Here is a 19,835-nt window from a genome sequence, read left to right as displayed (position 1 = left end):
TGTATATAATTTGGTTCGTTTGCAATCTGTTAATATATGTTGTTGTAACCACGAACAAGTAGCATTGATCAGTAACAACACTGTGACTAGCTAAGGACTCGAACCCATGTTTTTGAGGCCCGCCTCATGGTGAGCAAAAACCACAGGACCACCAAATTCTAAAAGAATCACGCACCCAGCAGAGCTAGGTGTTTTACCGTGATCCGAGGACATGTGGTGTGGGTTCCTCTGAGCTAATTTCATTCTACTCCCAGTTTGGTGTATTAGCCTCATCGAGCAGTATTCTAAATTATTGTAACCACGAACAAGTGGTATTGATCAATAACAACACTGCGACTAGCCAAGGACTCGAACCCATGTTGTTTTGGCCCGCCTCATGTGGTTTTCTCTCACCATGAGGATGGCCAAAACAATATGGGTTCGAGTCCTTGGGTAGTCGCAGTGTTATTATTGATACTAATATATATATAAAGTATCAACAATACTGCGACTAGCCAAGGAGTCGAACCCATGCTGCTTTGGCCTACCTCATGGAGGGCGAAAACTCACGACACCTTAATCCACGGGACTGCACAATCCTTAAGAGTAGCGCACCCAGCAGAATTGGATGTTGTACTCACTACCCAAGAACATACGGTGGTGTGTGTGACTATAGGCTAGTTTTATTCTAGTCCCTGTTGTACTAGTCGCAGTGTTATTGATCAATACCACTTCGTGGATAAAATAATATAAAAATACTTCTCGTTGTGCTAGTACACCAAACAGGGAGTAGAATGAAATTAGCCTAGAGTCATCCACACCACCTATGCCCTTGGGTAGCGAGTACAACATCCAATTCCACTGGATGCGCTACTCTTAAGGAATGTGTGGTCCCGTGGACCAAGGCGTCATGAGTTTTTGCCCACCATGAGGCAGGCCAAAGCAGCATGGGTTCGACTCCTTGGCTAGTCGCATTGTTATTAATCAATACCACTTGTTCGTGGGTACAATAATATATTTATATATACATAGTATATATTATATATACTATATAATTTTTTTTCCCAGGATTCAGCATAACTTATCTTCCTGGCTATGAAGTTATCCACAAAAATATTCTCCATTCTTGTTAGTATTTCTATGGGAAATGTTGGAGAGTACAAATAGGAAGCACGTCTGTCTGGCGCTCAGCAGACGGAGGATGGCGCCTCCGCCACGTCTTGTGCTGAATGACCATCATGAGTTTAGCGGGTATCATGATTACCAATTGTAAGTATTTCTATGTTGTCTCTGTGGATATTCATAGTGTCGTCATGAACTTCCCCGTTTTCTACGAGAGTTTGATTAAATTCAGTGGATCATTTGTCATAATGAGTCACAGTATGTATGTACTCTTCACGGTGCCGTAGCGCCTTCATCTTCATATTAGAAATGAATGTGTTGGGAATCATTACCATGAATATGAATGACTGGGAGCCTGAAATGAATGATTTGGGTGTTATTATCAGGAAAATGAATGACTCTGAGGTTGAGATAGATGACTGGGTGTTATTGCCAGGGAAATGACTGAATCTGAGGCACAAATAAAGGACTTGGGTGCCATTACAAGGAAAATGAATGACCGAGTCTTAAAGGAATGACTTCAATGTCGATGAGAAAAAACTTGTTTCGGGATGGCCGCATTACAAATAAATATGGAACAAGACACTATTTTTAGATCAAATCTTTATTTCAAGACACCGATTTGCTCATTGACGATCTTTCTCAAGTCAATTCATGGGAAGTCAGGTAATAAGTGTCAAGAGTGATAACATTGGTAGATTACTGGGTCACCGGCGTAGTATTCTGGAACATTTCTCGCTGTATAGTCCTTGTGGCTTAGCGCTTCTTTTTGATTATAATAATAATGGAACATTTCTTGTAGAGTTTAGGTAGTGGTTTTGCAACACAAAATGGCCCATAACTCCTAAGTGGTACTGGAAGTCAGTATACACGCTGTCTTAAACCACTGTCGAAGATGACAGTTTTTTTCTCTTTTATAATCATTTCAGACATTGTGTATTCTATTAGCTATATCTGATTGTAAGAATAATTCAAATATTGCTCTGGTATACATCTTACAGGCATTTTGTAAAAATGCCTGTGCGAAGGCTGCTCTGTCTCACATAAACTCTGACCCACAAAGAAGTCAGTGTTCGTCTATTTCAATACTTATATGACGGTGAGTATTTAATTTGGTTGCATCCCGACTGGATTTTGGGGGTCGCAGCTGCGATGTTGATATTCTAGTTTTAGAGCCTTTGAAATCAGGTTGGTCACGTCACTAGTGGGAAGGATGAGTCGCTCTGTTGTGTTGTCAGTTTTGTGGTTTATGAGTAAATATATAGGGAACTTTTGTTTTATGAAGGTATTGATGAAATTACATTCCAAGTTGCGAAATTTGCGACTGAAGATTCTCTAAAAAAGTAGGAAAATCCAATGACAGTCCAACATTTAGTGCTTTTGTGATAGTGGGGAAAAATAAATAAAAATAGAGCCTAAGAATAGTGGAACGCTTCAGTAGGCCTACTGTCCCATGCTAGGCTGATCAGACTCCGGAGTTTTTTCACCTCATCTTCCACTCTGTCAAATTAGTGCTCTCGAACATCCTTCTAAATCTAAATTTGCCCAAAATGAATTCATTGCTGTGAATCCTGTCATGGTTAGATATTTTCAACACGCTGTTTATATTCCTTTAATTTATTAAGGCTTTTCCAATTGTATGCTTCAGTAACGTGCCTAAGATCATCCATGTTCGTGAGTGTTCCTTAAATCTAAAATCTCAAGGTATGTTTATTTTTTAAAGATTTCTGCATCTGAGAAACGGTCCTTTTTCATTCCACACGAGATCATCTGAGAGTAATGACAAAGATGTCATCGACAATAAACAGTCACATGAAGCAAGAAAGATGTGAGGAACTCAATTTCGGGGGATTATAGGTACAGATTACAGCTTATGTTCCTGCGGTAATAGGTAAGCCCATTGCCAGTCCAATTTTTTGTTAGTTGAAGGTGTCATTGAAAGAAAAATAGTCGACCTTTATACAAAGCTTAGTATACTCAATAATATTTTGGCTAAGAGGAGGCTCTTTGTGATCTCGACAATTTTTTGAGTAGGTCTCCGGATTACAGCCTATATACCTGGAGGGTGTTTCGTGGGTCAGCGCCCCGCGGCCCCATCCATGACCAGGCCTCGAGATGGATCAGGGTCTGGTCAATCAGGCTGTTACTGCTGGCCGCACGCGATCTAATGTACGAACCACAGTCCGGGTGGTCAGGTACTGTCTTTAGGTTTGTGTCCAGTCCCTTTTGAAGACAGCCAGGGGTCTATTGTTAATCCCCCTTATGTACGCTAGGAGGCAGTTGAACAGTCTTGAGCCCCTGACACTTATTATATTATATCTTAGTATACGCACAGCATCGCTGCTTTTCATTGGGAAAATTTGCACCGCCTACCGATTCTTTTGCTTTCATAGTAAGTGATTTGTGTGTACAGATTTAGGACTAGTCCCTCTAGGATTTTCCAGGTGTAAATTATGATGCATCTTTTCCCGTCTGCATTTCAAGGCGTGCAGGTCATGGGACTTCAATCATTCCCAGTAACTGAGGTGCTTTGTGCTTATACGTGCAGTGAAAGTTCTCTGTATATTCTCCAGATCTGCAATTTCGCCTGCATTGAAAGGGGCCGTTTGTGAACAGCCGTACACCAGCTTAGACAGAACAAATGACTAAAAGATTATCATCATTTTCTTGGCATCACTCGGTTTGAAGGTTCACAATTATCCATCCTATCATTTTCCTAGCATATGTTATAGAGATATTTTCGTGATATTTGAAAGTGAGGTTCTATGACATCATAATTCGATCCACTTTATATTTCCTAAAATTTTCCAAGCGGAGTAATTGATATTTGTCACCAATGAACTTTATATTGTTTTATGAGGCCCATTTGAAGACTCGGTTTATATCCGCTTGGAGATTTCCATTGTCCTCAATAGATGACACTGTCATGCAAATTTTGTTAATGTTAGCAAAGGAAGACACGGTGCTATGGCTTACATCTCTGTAAGATGAGGAAAAGGGTGGGAGCCAGTATTGTATCGTGTAGAACAGAGTTCCTCACTGTAGCCGCCTCTGCTTTTGCTCTTTGTTCTTTGTTCTATTTGCTAGGAAGTTAAAGATCCATCCACCCACTTTTCCTGTTATTCCTGTATGAAGCATTTTGTGTGCTATTACACCATGGTCGAACTTGTCGAAGGCTTTCGCACTCTGTTTATACATCTGTAATCTGTTTGTCCTCCAGTACTTCCAAGACCGTGTCATAGTGGTCCAGTAAGTGTGAGTGACAGAAGCAACCTGCGCTCAACCCATGCTGCCCTGGGTTGTGCAATTGTTGGGAATCCGTGATTGACGATCATACTTCTAGAACCCTTTCAAACATTTTAATAATGTGGGAAGTTAGTGCTATTGCTTGGATAATGGTGCAGAATTCGTACACTTAGCAATTCACAAAAAACTCGAAAGCAAACAGCCAAGCAAGAAAAATGCTACGAGGCTCCAATCTGTCAAGTATGATTCGGAATGCCATTCTGTGAACAAAAGAGTGAAAATGAGTAGAAGCAAGTGGCTCGGTGTAAATAAGAAAAGGCAAGAAACTAAGCGTGTAGAAGTTGAGGCAAGTGGCCGAGTGTGAAAGAGCCGAGGCAAGTGGCCGAGTGTGAAAGAGCCGAGGCAAGTGGCCGAGTGTGAAAGAGCCGAGGCAAGTGGCCGAGTGTGAAAGAGCCGAGGCAAGTGGCCGAGTGTGAAAGAGCCGAGGCAAGTGGCCGAGTGTGAAAGAGCCGAGGCAAGTGGCCGAGTGTGAAAGAGCCGAGGCAAGTGGCCGAGTGTGAAAGAGCCGAGGCAAGTGGCCGAGTGTGAAAGAGCCGAGGCAAGTGGCCGAGTGTGAAAGAGCCGAGGCAAGTGGCCGAGTGTGAAAGAGCCGAGGCAAGTGGCCGAGTGTGAAAGAGCCGAGGCAAGTGGCCGAGTGTGAAAGAGCCGAGGCAAGTGGCCGAGTGTGAAAGAGCCGAGGCAAGTGGCCGAGTGTGAAAGAGCCGAGGCAAGTGGCCGAGTGTGAAAGAGCCGAGGCAAGTGGCCGAGTGTGAAAGAGCCGAGGCAAGTGGCCGAGTGTGAAAGAGCCGAGGCAAGTGGCCGAGTGTGAAAGAGCCGAGGCAAGTGGCCGAGTGTGAAAGAGCCGAGGCAAGTGGCCGAGTGTGAAAGAGCCGAGGCAAGTGGCCGAGTGTGAAAGAGCCGAGGCAAGTGGCCGAGTGTGAAAGAGCCGAGGCAAGTGGCCGAGTGTGAAAGAGCCGAGGCAAGTGGCCGAGTGTGAAAGAGCCGAGGCAAGTGGCCGAGTGTGAAAGAGCCGAGGCAAGTGGCCGAGTGTGAAAGAGCCGAGGCAAGTGGCCGAGTGTGAAAGAGCCGAGGCAAGTGGCCGAGTGTGAAAGAGCCGAGGCAAGTGGCCGAGTGTGAAAGAGCCGAGGCAAGTGGCCGAGTGTGAAAGAGCCGAGGCAAGTGGCCGAGTGTGAAAGAACCGAGGCAAGTGGCCGAGTGTGAAAGAGCAGAGGCAAGTGCCCGAGTGTGAAAGAGCCGAGGCAAGTGGCCGAGTGTGAAAGAGCCGAGGCAAGTGGCCGAGTGTGAAAGAGCCGAGGCAAGTGGCCGAGTGTGAAAGAGCCGAGGCAAGTGGCCGAGTGTGAAAGAGCCGAGGCAAGTGGCCGAGTGTGAAAGAGCCGAGGCAAGTGGCCGAGTGTGAAAGAGCCGAGGCTAGTGGCCGAGTGTGAAAGAGCCGAGGCAAGTGGCCGAGTGTGAAAGAGCCGAGGCAAGTGGCCGAGTGTGAAAGAGCCGAGGCAAGTGGCCGAGTGTGAAAGAGCCGAGGCAAGTGGCCGAGTGTGAAAGAGCCGAGGCAAGTGGCCGAGTGTGAAAGAGCCGAGGCAAGTGGCCGAGTGTGAAAGAGCCGAGGCAAGTGGCCGAGTGTGAAAGAGCCGAGGCAAGTGGCCGAGTGTGAAAGAGCCGAGGCAAGTGGCCGAGTGTGAAAAAGTGAAAGTTGAATGTAAACAACGTGGGCTCGTCCTACTTCATACATTATTTACACACGTCTGATGAGTTACCATGTGAAGAGTGTCTTTGTAAGGAGTGTTGACTCTGTGTAGGCCCAGCACGTGATGGAGGAGAGGGAGGGAAGGAGAAGTGGGAGGGAGTAGACGGGGGAGGAGGGAGGGAGAGAAGATGGGAGAGAAGGTGAAAAGAAAAATATATGGTGAGAAAGGTGATACAGGTATGAAGAGAGAAGAGTGGGGAGAAGTACAAGAATGGAAGGAGATGAAGATGGAAGAGGGAGGGAGAATAATAATGAAAAAAAACATGAAGCAGAAAGAGCAAAGGAAGATGTAGATTTACACATATAGGATTTGAGCCTTAATAATAAAATTTATTTTTTCTTGAACAGTGAAGGAACTTAAAATTCGTATATTTTTATTATGTTCTTAGGTTTGAACAATGCCAGAGAAAATTTTCTTTAAATCATAATTTCTAAGAGAAAGTCAGAGAGGGAGGTTAACATTAATGAAAAAATCAGTGAAACCAGGTAGCCAGGACTGTGTGCTAGAGGTGGGAAGTACTGTGTCTGCACTCTGAAGGTCTGCTGCTGGTGTGGTGTATCAGAGAGTTATAAGTGTTATGTCTGCACACTTCTGGCAAGACAGCTCTTGAGTGAGAGTGAGTGTATCCTTTTTTAAAACTCGCTTCCGAGGTGTGAGACTGCCAGTGTGGCAGGAAAAAAATAAATATTTCTTTAATTTTGTAATACGAGAAAGATATTTTTATATCTTATAAGCTCAACCTCCTCTATCTTAATGCACACGAAGATGAATAATTCACAATAACATAAGTTTTTAAGCCAGCTAAATGTTAATATTAAAAATTAAAGGATTACACTTCAAAAATAAAAATGGTCATTCTGTACTAATTTTGGGCCAGGTGCTGAAATATTGCTTAAACTTGCAAATTCGCTTTAATTATAAAGAAATAATCCGAGCGGGTGGTCTTATCCTTGACTTTAGAAGGAAGGAAAGCAAATAAACTGTACAGGGAAGGTTCTTGATTAAAATCCACGCTGAATAATTAAAAAAAAAAACGCATGTGATTTCCTATCTTTCTCATCATTAGCTATTTTTTTTTTGTATTAGTTTTTTTTATGAACGGTGAGAGGCTTGCAATAAATGGTCTACCAATTGTGCAACTTACTGTGGTTTTTAGCACTGTTTCTTAGGCAACTCTAATGTCAGAAAATTAATTATTAACTTGGAATCCCAGTAATACATCATCCTTACTAACAGGATTGTATCACTTTATTTCCAGAAGTCATACAGTGCAAATGTGTCATACTCTTAATATATCCTTTTAACACTGACTTTTTCAACAAATTTTGGACAATGGTGCCTCGTAATTTGTTTTATATCTGAGGAGAATTAACATTTACATCGCTAAGCATTATACAGTTACCGTGATTAGTAAAGCCTATTATTATTTTTGTTGTCAGACTGGAGATCAGACCAAGAGCTGAGCCCCACACATATACTGCAGTACTTGTGCAAACCTTTACCAGTGGTTGAATCGGAAAAGGAATTCTATGCCTTTTCTAGTGACAATGTGAAGGGAGCCAGCAGTCTATAAGGAATTTACTTCTACATAGAGCCTCCAGTCAAGAAAGATATTTGCCAGAAAAAAAGTGGTCCTGTACAGCATCCTAATGTAACCTCTGCTATCTCACGGTGTAGAGCTACGCATGTCTGAGACTCTTGAAGGATGACACAACCTACGATACTTGTGAGTCTTCAACTCCACAAGGCCCTGAATTTGTTTGTAAATGGACATCTAAACAACACATGTTAACTCAGAATGAATTAAATGACCATATTAGAGATCTATAACTGCCAAAGAGTACAAAACTGTTGGGCTCCAGATTCCAACAGTGGAATCTCTTTGAAAATGTCTTTAAAGGTAATTTTCCGCATTTGCACCTAGATACTTTTTTTTTTTTGGGGCCATCTACTGAGTAGTTAATGATCAACATAGTTAATATTATTATCAGGGCATCTCAGTCATGGAGGAACTCCTCCAAGAAAAAATGGAGTCCTTCATTCATATCAGATTATTGCTGGACAATAACAAGAGATGCTCCAGAAGTGAAATGCAAATGAAAAACAAAAAAAAAGAGTTGACTTGATTGACTAAAATGAATTCATTATACAGGTATGTTACTAATATATTATACACAAAATGTGTAATAATTTTCTTTGGAGACTTAAGCCAGCTCTGGTGGCCTGGTGGTTAACGCTCTCGCTTCACACGGTTAGGGCCTGGGTTCGATTCCCATCCAGAGTAGAAACATTGGACGTGTTTCTTTCCACCTGTTGTCTATGTTCCCCATCAGTAAAATGGGTACCTGGGTGTTAGTCGACTGGTGTGGGTCGCATCCTGGGACACTGACCTAAGGAGGCCTGGTCACAGACCGGGCCGCGGGGGCGTTGACCCCCGGAACTCTCTCCAGGTAAGCTGACTGTTATTATGGTCATATTCGTTTTTAGCACTAAAAATCTTAACGTAAAATGCAATTTTTCTCCAAAGTACAAAATTGTTCATAATTTGTAGGTCAGTGTATCAGAGGCATTCACAAGTAATCACATGGAAACTAATATCCTAGTTTCTTAAATTATAAAAAGAAAATTGGTACCTAGAGAGCCCATAACCAATTAGACTCTTCCACTATTACACACACACACACACACACACGCAGCACCAATTTGGAACCCACACCCGGTCAAGCACCTCAAGAAATTAGAGAAAGTGCAAAGGTTTGCAACAAGGCTAGTTCCGGAGCTCAGGGGAATGTCGTATGAGGAAAGGTTGGGGGAAATCGGATGATGACATTGGAGGACAGGAGGGTCAGGGGAGACATGGTAACGACATACAAAATACTGCGTGGAATAGATAAGGTAGACAGAGAGAGGTTGTTCCAGAGAGGGAACACAGAAACAAGGGGTCACAATTGGAAGCTTAAGACTCAGACGAGTCAGAGGGATGTTAGGAAGTATTTCTTCAGTCATAGAGTCGTCAGGAAGTGGAATAGCCTAGTAAGTGATGTAGTGGAGGCAGGAACCATACATAGCTTTAAGACGAGATATGAGAAAGCTCAGGAAGCAGAGAGGACCTAGTAGCGATCAGTGAAGAGGCGGGGCCAGGAGGTGAGTATCGACCCCTGTAGCCACAATTAGGTGAATACACATACACACACACACACACACACACACACACACACACACACACACACACACACACACACACACACACACACACACACACACACACACACACACACCAGAGGCTTCCTCAAGTTATCACACAGAAATCAAAATCGTGAATGTTCTATGGAAAATACACCAGAGGGCTCCTATATATGCCAGTAGTTCCATGAATCTTCGCCTATTTATAGTTCACTAGCACTGAAAATTTGAAAAGTAATTTGAGGAGGTGTTAAATTTCAAACCAAATTCTTCATAGAATAAAAAAAAAACACTGAAATTATATGCTGCTTCTAAAGTAAAACTTTTCGAAAGTATGGAAACTAAGGTTCAGTAAAGTAGTAAATTAAAAAAAAAAAAACACGCGAGTTTTCAACGTTTTCGATTTCCTTTTCTCTCTTAAATTCTATTTTAAATTCTGCCTAATCTTATAAGAAAATAATTAGCCAGAATTTGCTTGCCTATGAACTAGGAGACTATTATAACCAAAACCGAACTTTAAACCCACAAGGGAGCTAGCAGACAAGGTCAGTTAAGGGGTTGAAGGGAAAATCTGGAAGCTAACACCAACAGTCTAGTAAAAGTACAGTTGAAATTTGAAGCTAATCAGACTAGTTGGTTATTTACGAATTATTTCAAGAAAAACTATTTTGTTAGGTAAGACACATATGCAACAGTTAGGTATCTTTATTTCGAAACGTTTCGCCTACACAGTAGGCTTCTTCAGTCGAGTACAGAAAAGTTGATAGAAGCAGAAGAGACTTGAAGACGATGTAATCAGTCCATCACCCTTGAAGTATTTTTTGAGGTGGTCAGTCCCTCAGTCTGGAGAAGAGCATTGTTCCATAGTCTGAAACAATATGGAGTTGAAGTGATAGGATGGAGCCTTATATAGCGCCAGGAGGTGAGACGAAGGTCACTAGTAGAAGCAAGAACGCAGATGTTGGGAGGTCAGGTCCCTCTCAGATCCAGCAGTTCTCACTAGTAGAGGTCGAAGTTGATTTCAGGTCAGTACCAAGATACCCTTGTGTTGCAGTGTCTTACAGATTGAACATTAAAATGGTATAAAATACCGACAGGTTGTTAGGTAAGACACATATGCAACAGTTAGGTATCTTTATTTCGAAACGTTTCGCCTACACATTGATGGACTGATTACATCGTCTTCAAGTCTCTTCTGCTTCTATCAACTTTTCTGTACTCGACTGAAGAAGGCTACTGTGTAGGCGAAACGTTTCGAAATAAAGATACCTAACTGTTGCATATGTGTCTTACCTAACAACCTGTCGGTATTTTAAACCATTTTATTGTTCAAAAATTATTTTAATTTTCCCTATTTCTTCAGTATAATGGCCATGCAAATTGAACCTAATAGCCAGAATTAAATCCAGAATTCAGCTAAGCTTCACCAGAAGAGGCATTCTCTAGCTACTGCAGTGAAATCAATTTAAAATATTTGGTATAATATAATTTACCCAACCCAAAAATCGATGTGATCCTTTGGGCAACTTCCACCATTTCTGATCTCTGAATACCTGTAACTGAACGGTAAAAATATTCCCCATGTTCAATATTTATGTTATTAAAATATGATTTATTCTTTAAAGGTCGATGCATTTTATGAACAAAATAAAACCTATTAAGTGTACTTTATTGTGAAGTATATTCAAGTTCAAATCACCCTTAATAGGTTTTATTTTGTTCATAAAATGCGTCGACCTTTAAAGAATAAAGCCATTCAGATGAGGCTTCTTCAAGGTATTTTACGGATAAAATAATGCCGTTAATTATCAGCAAATCATTTCTGAAGCAGATTAAAAATGGGACTCGAATGATCATCGTGTGGAAACGAATATCCAAATTTCTTCATTCAAAATGGCAAATGGGCATCTACACGTTCTAAAAGCAATTTAAACCTTCCAGTAAGATAAACCTGCTTTGAAAATTTAAACCCAATCAGGAGGAACATTTTCCTAGATATTGCACGGAGAACTGTTTCAAAAAATTGCCTGGTCTCAGACCGAGCCACGGGGGCGTTGACCCCCGAAACCCTCTCCAGGTAAACTCCAGGTAAAATACACAAGCACTTTCAATTTGAAGCCGCTCAGAATTTGCATTCTGAAGTTCTCGTAGTTAGATTTGAAGGCGATTGCATAAAGTATTAACACTGTCGTATGAAGACCTGTATTTAAATTCTCGCAGTTTATTAATTAAAATTTTCATATTGGCGCTACACAGCTCCAGATCAATACAAACATTTGTCTTATTAAGATACACCAGTATAGAAACTTTAAGGCTGATTAGAAAACTTATTTGCGTTATAAACTGAAGCTTTAAGGAAGCAAAATAATAATAATAATAATAATAATAATAATAATAATAATATAAATAGAAGAATAAGAAAACCTTTGTCACTGCTACTGTTTTCACACCACAATGGGCCCGTTAGCTCCTTTCTCTATTTTTACGTTATTCTCGGTCCCCCCCAGGAGACTATTTTATACTGTTTTCCAGTACTTATCCAGAGCCCATGTTATCACTGTCAACTTTTTGATTAAAACCAGACAGCTAGTTTTACTTCCTCAGTTACGTTTTTGGTCGACCTCCTATCGTCTCGGTCAGTTGTGAGAGAGGATACTCGTGCGAGTGTTTGTTGTACATGAGAGATACACACACACGGTCCTTTCATGGCCGGACTTCCAGTTTTTCGCTCAACAGATCTCGGATTGTGCTGACAGTTTAACGTCTTTTGGTTTACCGACCTGCTAGTTGATTTGATTTCCAATCATTCCTGCAGTGCACTGATGCCCCTTGGCTAGCCATCATTGGCAGCCTCACATTCATTGCCCTGGTGCCCTCACTTTGGCTGCCTCCTGTTGCAAAATTCCACCTTCAATGCCCTGATGTCTTCATCTTTGCTGCCTTCCTATTGACAAGTTCCTTCCCCTCCAGTTCCCTGATGCCCTTTCCATGGCTGCCCTTTTGTTGAAAAACTCCCCATTCAAAGACCTGATGTTCTCATCCTAACCTACCTCATACTAGCAAGTGCCATTTTCTGTGTTCTGATAGTACCTCACTCTGGCTATCCTACTACTGGAAAAACTTCACCTTCAATTCCCAGAAGCTTCCATCTTGACTTTCTTCGTACTGAAAAATTTCATCTTCAGTGCAGATTAAGTTATTTTTTTTAACCGAAACCGGTTTTTTGAAGCCATCCTTGACTCTGCCTTCCCATGATGCCAGCGCACCTCGTCATGTCAGATGGTTTACGATTTTTAATATTAAAGTTAATATTAGCTTTAATTTTTATTAATTTAATTTGCCATTTTTTTGTGATGTTGGATTAACAGGCTAAAAGTTGTTAACCTGCCTTAGCTTATTTCAGAACTCAGCTCTATCTCCCTGTGATGCGACCCACAACTTTCTGCTAATACCCACGTACAAACTGCTAAGTGAACAGGGGCAACAGATGTAAATGAACAGGCCAAACATTTTCACACGTGCCAAGACCAAATCCTGTTCATTTAGCTGAGAGCCGGGGAGAGAGAGGGGGGTACTAGAACCACGAGCCTCTGATCTTATGCCCAAAGTCTATGATAAGAAACAGAACCGAAGAAACGGACTGAATATACAAGTAAATCTAAGCAAAACAGTGTAATTAATATTGGTCATTAGCACAAGTAAACTCACACTGTGACAAATAGAAGGTAGGAAAAGTACTGTATATTTCAGGCTTAGTTGAAGGTTAAAATATAGAATACTCGTTCGTTGCTCTGCTTTTTCATGTGAATTTGCTTCTGCCTTAAAAATAAATATTTTACACTGTCTTTTGATCATACATTTTAAACGATTTTTTAAATATTTTTCCAATCATTTTTAAGGATACATTTTTTATTTGTTAACAACATTGAATGGCAAGTTGCACAGGTGTTCAATTACTCTACATCAAATGAAGTTTTCCATATAAATCCTGTATCAGCAGAGTTATTCTTCACTTTATCAAATTTTTCTTTATTATGGAATGTGGGGCAGAATTGTACATCATAAGATACGTACGAGAGGATTAACATATCCTTGATTGGTGATATAACATCGAAATGGTACCTCACTAGTATTGCACCTCACTCAGAGCCTTTATATACCCTCTGTGTCCATGTATTGTTTGTAATGGCTTGATAAAGCTCCTGGAGAGCGAAACGTTGCCACAATAAATGTCACATTAGTTGCACTTGTGTCCTTTTACTTTACATATTGTCGGTAATTCTACCAACTTTATTACATATAGAGAGTTAATGAACTTTGCGTAGCCGATAAACCTAACAGACTAACCACATGTACAGCGTTTATAAGATGTCATCTGTAGAGTGACAATATTGTTCTGGTGTTGCAAACTAGAGATTTCTAACTATAAAATCTAGCATTCTGCTGGCTTAGTTACTTGTGGCTAAATATTGTTTTTAATGTTCGGTGTCTTTACTAATGACTTCTTAATTGTCCTTTTCTCTGTGTATCTTAACGGTTGATTTTGCAAATATTTTGTTAGCGTTTAACAGTATTATAGCATAAATTTATTGTGTATATTTCTAACCGTTGGTACGCATTTTTCGCATCTCTTACTAGTGTGCCAGCTCATCTAGGTCCCTCTAAATACTGTTGACAGTAGGCCTATTTTAAAAGCTGTTATGGAGATTAAGAGGCGCCAAGCTCAATTACTAGTAAGTTATGTTAGGTAAGGTTTGTCAGGAAACAGGACAAGTGTTTCCCGACACGGCTCTTAGTCACTTAAAATGAAGCTTAACCTTTTCCCTGAGGCTGATAGATCCGTCGAGGGCACACACGTATTGTATGATTCATTTTTCTATTGTAGACTTACACCTGGTATCCTTAATAAAAAGCATTGAATCCTGGTATAGCTTCCTGATAGCTGCTGCAATCAGACGCCATGCTTCATTTTTAGAGATAGGAAGTCTTGCTTCATGGAAAGTTACCACAGATGACCTGTAGATGTCAATATATCTATGCAAGGAAAAAGCTGCTTTGTGTTATTATTGCCAAAGATAATCTCATTTATAAATTTTTATCAGAAATTTCAAAAAGTTTATGATGCAATGCCCTCATAAAACAGTGAGGAAAAAATGCATATTACGAAAACTGGCAGCAATTCAAAGCCTTTAGCGCCTGGCTGTAACCAAAGCGAGCAACTGGGTAAAAGAAAGGCAAGAAAAACACAAAAGAAGCTTTTTCTTTACATCTATATTCTTTTACCACTTTTATACAATATATACAAAGTTAACTTGGCAGTATATCGATAGTACAAAAAAAAAGGTCACTAAAAGCAGGAGTGGATTGGACCAGAATAAGCGAGAGTCTGCCACTCAGGCAGCCAGGTGTGACGTCACCGTGGCTGACGAGCCGGTTCCTACCTTATTGGTGGATTGAACTGGAAAATTAATACAGCAGTGAGGGCCCCCAACTGCTATAATCTGAACTGTCCGTTTGCTGTTCGAGAGGGCATGCCAATGGGTGTGTGAGGAATAAACTGTAAAGTACTCGGTGCATGCCATAATGCATCTTCTGTAAAAAAAAAAAATAGTACTGAGAAGCAAAAACGTGGGAGAGATAAGAACATTTGAGAAAATCGGGAAAATTGCGGTCAGCAAAATTTACAAAAGAATGCTTGCCACTGACAGCAGAAAATTGGAAGATGCTGAAAGTAACTACCCACAGGTCTTGCTACTGTCTGTACAGTAAGAAGGTAAATTTTGCCGACGTCAAGCTGATGGCGTAGAATGAGGCTTCGTCTTGCCACTTCATAGGTAAAAAAAAAAAAGAAGTACATCATTCTGCCTTTTACTGTGAAACCATTGACAGGAAGTGTAGATCTGACGCACAATATACCTACTGAATCTTATCATGTATTACTATGAAATGGAAGATATTAATGCAATCCTTTATCAGCAGAAGTTGAAATGCCCAGAAGGCGGCGTTGCTTTGCCAAAAATATACCACCAGTTATGCTCACAGCCTTAGCAAAGAATAACATTGCTCTACTAGAAACGCTAAAAGGTGACTGAACATCCCAGAGTGAACGGAAATGCAGTTCGGGCTAAAGTCAAATTTTCAACCCTTCAGACTCGTGCCTCGTAGTGATACAAATCAAAATAGAAATATGAGCAACTACAGCGCTGGGAAGCGTATCGGTCCCACCGATAATAAGTTACGGAGGCTGACACTGTGGTTGCCACATAGCACTCCCAAAAGAAGAACGTTGTGTGGATATTTGATTGCATGTCTGACTCGGATGGCTTCCGCAATAATGTCGCAGTCATCCAGTATCCAGGACAGTATAGGCTGCCTGCCCACAATTAATATTTAAAGCCCGTTCCTTTTCCAGACGGTATTTCACTAATTTCACTGTTGGTAAGACAATAAAAGGGTGACTTTTTTCAAACGGGGCTTGAATAGTGATTTTTTTTTTATTATCACACCGGCCGATTCCCACCAAGGCAGGGTGGCCCGAAAAAGAAAAACTTTCACCATCATTCACTCCATCACTGTCTTGCCAGAAGGGTGCTTTACACTACAGTTTTTAAACTGCAACATTAACGAGTGCAGGTGTACTTCCCATCTCCAGGACCAAGTCTGCCGGTTTCCCTGAATCCCTTCATAAATGTTACTTTGCTCACACTCCAACAGCACGTCAAGTATTATTTGTCTCCATTCACTCTATCAAACACGCTCACGCATGCCTGCTGGAAGTCCAAGCCCCTCGCACACAAAACCTCCACCCTTTACAGGTAGCAGGACCGGTCATGCGAGGCAGAAGAACCGTCTGTCAATGATCCAACCTAGTCAGACACATCCACTAAGGAAGGAGCATGGCGAAGAATTGAACACTTATGCAAACACGGGGGTATGGTTTAATTGAACACTCTTCTTTATTGAAGAAACGTTTCGCCACACAGTGGCTTCATCAGTCCAGTACAAAGTAGAATTGGGTAAGGAGAGGAAAAGTTTGAGGTAATCAGTCCCTCAACCTGGAATCGATGTGTTCAGTCCATCACTCTTGTAGGAAGTGCAGCATAGGGCCAGAGAGGGGGCTTATATACTGCAGACAGATGAGGTGAAGCAGGAGGAGGCGGGATCACAGTGGGACCTGCCACTAGTGTAAGTAGATCAACGCTTGCCCAACCTTTGGACGATGACCTGCTTACACTAGTGGCAGGTCCCACTGTGATCCCGCCTCCTGCTTCACCTCATCTGTCTGCAGTATATAAGCCACCTCTCTGGCCCTATGCTGCACTTCCTACAAGAGTGATGGACTGAACACATCGATTCCAGGTTGAGGGACTGATTACCTCAAACTTTTCCTCTCCTTACCTAATTCTACTTTGTATTGGATTGATGAAGCCACTGTGTGGCGAAACGTTTCTTCAATAAAGATTCCCATATGTTGCATAAGTGTCTCAATTCTTCAATTTGTCGATTTTCAAGACCATTCATCACAAGGAGCATGGCATCAGACCTATTAGCACAAGCTAGTCAGGTCCCACTCACACCCACCCACACCCACTCATGTATTTATCTAACGTTTTAACTTCTATCACAGTACTCGGGAGTTTGTTCTACTCATCTACAACTCGATTACCAAACCAGTGCTTTCTTATATCCTTCCTGAATCTGAATTTTTCCAACTTAAAACCATTGCTGCGACTCCTGTCTTGGCTAGATAATTTTAGCACGCTATTTACATTCCCTTTATTTACTCCTGTTTTCCATTTATACACCTCAATCATATCCCCCCTAATTATACGCCTTGAAAATAAATGGTATAAAATACCGTGATAATGTGATCATTTATTGACAACGTTTCGCCACACAGTGGCTTCATCACGAGGAAGGCGTAAGGAGAGGAGGAGAATGAGGTAATCAGTGGACTTCATCAAGTCACAAAGGTTGAGGGACAGATCTACCACTTGTGGCGAAACGTAAAAAGGTACGAGATCTACCTTGGTAAAAGGTACGAGAGTATTTATAGGATGGAGTCAGGTAGAGAATGCTGCATGTAACAATTTTCCGAGAAGGGTGATAGTCTAGAACCTACGGTAGCTTTAAAAAGAGACTGGATAAGCATATGAGTAGTCCTTCAGTGTTCCTCTATTATGTTCCTATGTGGGATAGTGATGAAGTTTCTTGGCAAGGGGTTCATCTATGTTATAGAAGCCGTTGTTCTAGTTGAAGTTGTTGGATGTACAGATAAGTGATGCTTCCATGATTCATTTGTATTGAGTGTCGTCTTCTCTGGCGATAAGTCTTGCGTTTCTGTAGTTGATTAAATGATTGTGTGAATTTCGGTGTTGAACACAGGCATTCGTTGGATTGTCAGATCTGCCTGCGTACTGGTGTTCTGAAATAGGTGTTTGGAGGTCTCTGGATGTTTCGCCGACGTAAAATTTGCTGCAGTCATTACAAGGGATTGTGTATACCCCCGTAGAGGATTGAAGCTTGTCCTGTCTCTTACTGGTAATGCCCTTGATGGTGGTGGATGTGGAGGTAGATACTTGGAATGAAGTATTGGAAAAGATCGTTGGAACGTGCTTGGCATAGTAGTTGGCGGGGAGGACTATGTATCTCTTCTCGGCAGTGTCTTCTCTGGGTGTTGAAGATGTTTAATGCCCGTCTTCTGCAGTCTCTATTGAAGTGACGATGATAGTTAAGTTTAGAAAATACTTGTTCAATAAGAGATCATTCTTCCACAAGGAACTCAAAACTCAACAATAGTAAATGACTTGTACTTTCCTTCACCAAATATTAAAAAGCTTGTATTTACAAGTATGTACACGTGCAATATGTACAATGGTGTAATAATAAGTGTACAACACGATGGAACAAGGCAAAAGCAAAAGCCAGAGAATGCGCCGTGCTCGACCAGCAGCCCAGACAAGTCTGTCAGTTCGTTTGGCACAAGTGAACCCCGTTGCTTCAGCTTTGGCAGGCTTGTCTGTGGTTGGCCAATGAACCGAGGTGCTAATTTAACGACAGGTACCCTATTGATCGTTAAACCCTTAGTTCCTGGTTTGCTGGTCGGGAGGCAGCCTATAAGGGAGTGTGATATACGCCCAATAAAATGTAACAGATTCGTAATATGCCACACCATGGAAAACCGAACATATATTTGTATTGTAAATTCGCTGGATCGATATTGTGGCTAAAGGTCATTGAAACTGTCCGAGGGTAAATGTCTAACTCAAATATCTGGAGTATACCTGGAGAGGGTTTCGGGTGTTAACGCCCCCGCGGCCTGGTCTGAGACCACAATGACAACACAAATATACTCATAGCTATGACGAAGCTGGTGCACACAAAAGGTTATCACATGAAAATTTCATCCATTGATGAGGAAGGGTTGTTGAGGTGGTTCGGACATACAGAGAGGATGGAACGAAATAGAATGACCTGGAGAGCGTTTAAGTCTGTAGCGGAAGGAAGGTTTGGTAGGGCTCTGCTTAGGAAAGATTGGAGGAAGGGGTTAAAGGAGGTTTTGTGTGTGAGGGACTTGGACTTCCAGCAAACGTGCATGAGCGTGTTCGAGAGGAGCGAGTGGAGACAAATGGTTTTTATGACTCGACGTGCAGTTGGAATGTGAGTAAAGTAACATTTATGAAGGGACTCAGGTAACCCGGCATGTTGAGTCCAGCAGGTGGGAAGTACAGTGTCTGCACTCTGAAGGAGGGGCATTGATGTTGCAGTTTAACTGTACTGTAGGCATGCCTCTGGCAAGATAGTGATGGAGTGAATGATGATGAGTTTTTCTTTTTCGGGTCACCCTGTCTTGGTGGGAGACGACCGTTGTGTTAATAAAGAACAAGCTTCTTATAATTAACTTATGCCTATTTATACATGATATAAACTCTTATCTGACTGATAGTAATTCATACCTAACTGATTTCTTATTTCAGACGGATACCCACTTATATCCGAAACTTATTCATATCTGGCCTATACCCACTCATAGCTGACTGATACCCACTCATACATGACTGGCGTCAACTGATCCATGACTGAAACCCACTCATACCTAATTGATTTCCAATCATGCATGAAAGACTCATACATGACTGAAACCCACTCATACCTGACTGGTATTCACTATATTTGACTGACATATATATATATATATATATATATTTATATATATATATATATATATATATATATATATATATATATATATATATATATATATATATATATATATATATATATATAATCTAAAGTCCTCTCACAAGACATGCCTTTCATAACTCACTGATACTTCTCACACCTGACTGATACCCTCTTCACACCTGACTGATACCCCCATCACACCTGACTGATACCCCCTCACACCTGATTGATAACTTCCTCACACCTAATTGATACCCCCTCACACCTGACCGATACCTCCCTGACACCTGACTGATACACCGCTCACACCTGACTGAT

The 19,835-nt window shown here is 41.3% G+C and overlaps 1 long non-coding RNA gene across 1 annotated transcript in view; it reads left to right on the top strand.

Annotated features, from left to right (window-relative positions):
• The window catches only part of LOC138854126 (uncharacterized), a 178,747-nt gene extending 165,270 nt beyond the window's left edge, over nucleotides 1-13,477 (top strand). Inside the window, exon 3 of the long non-coding RNA XR_011393335.1 lies at nucleotides 12,736-13,477. This is a non-coding gene — a long non-coding RNA (uncharacterized lncRNA). The remainder of the gene's footprint in view (nucleotides 1-12,735) is intronic.
• Nucleotides 13,478-19,835: the final 6,358 nt, after the last annotated feature.

The sequence above is a fragment of the Cherax quadricarinatus genome, chromosome 50 (genome assembly GCF_038502225.1).
Source record: "Cherax quadricarinatus isolate ZL_2023a chromosome 50, ASM3850222v1, whole genome shotgun sequence".
Taxonomy (NCBI): Eukaryota; Metazoa; Arthropoda; class Malacostraca; order Decapoda; family Parastacidae; genus Cherax; species Cherax quadricarinatus.
The sequence above is the reverse complement of the archived record's forward strand: the minus strand, read 5'-3'. Positions and strand labels throughout refer to the sequence as shown.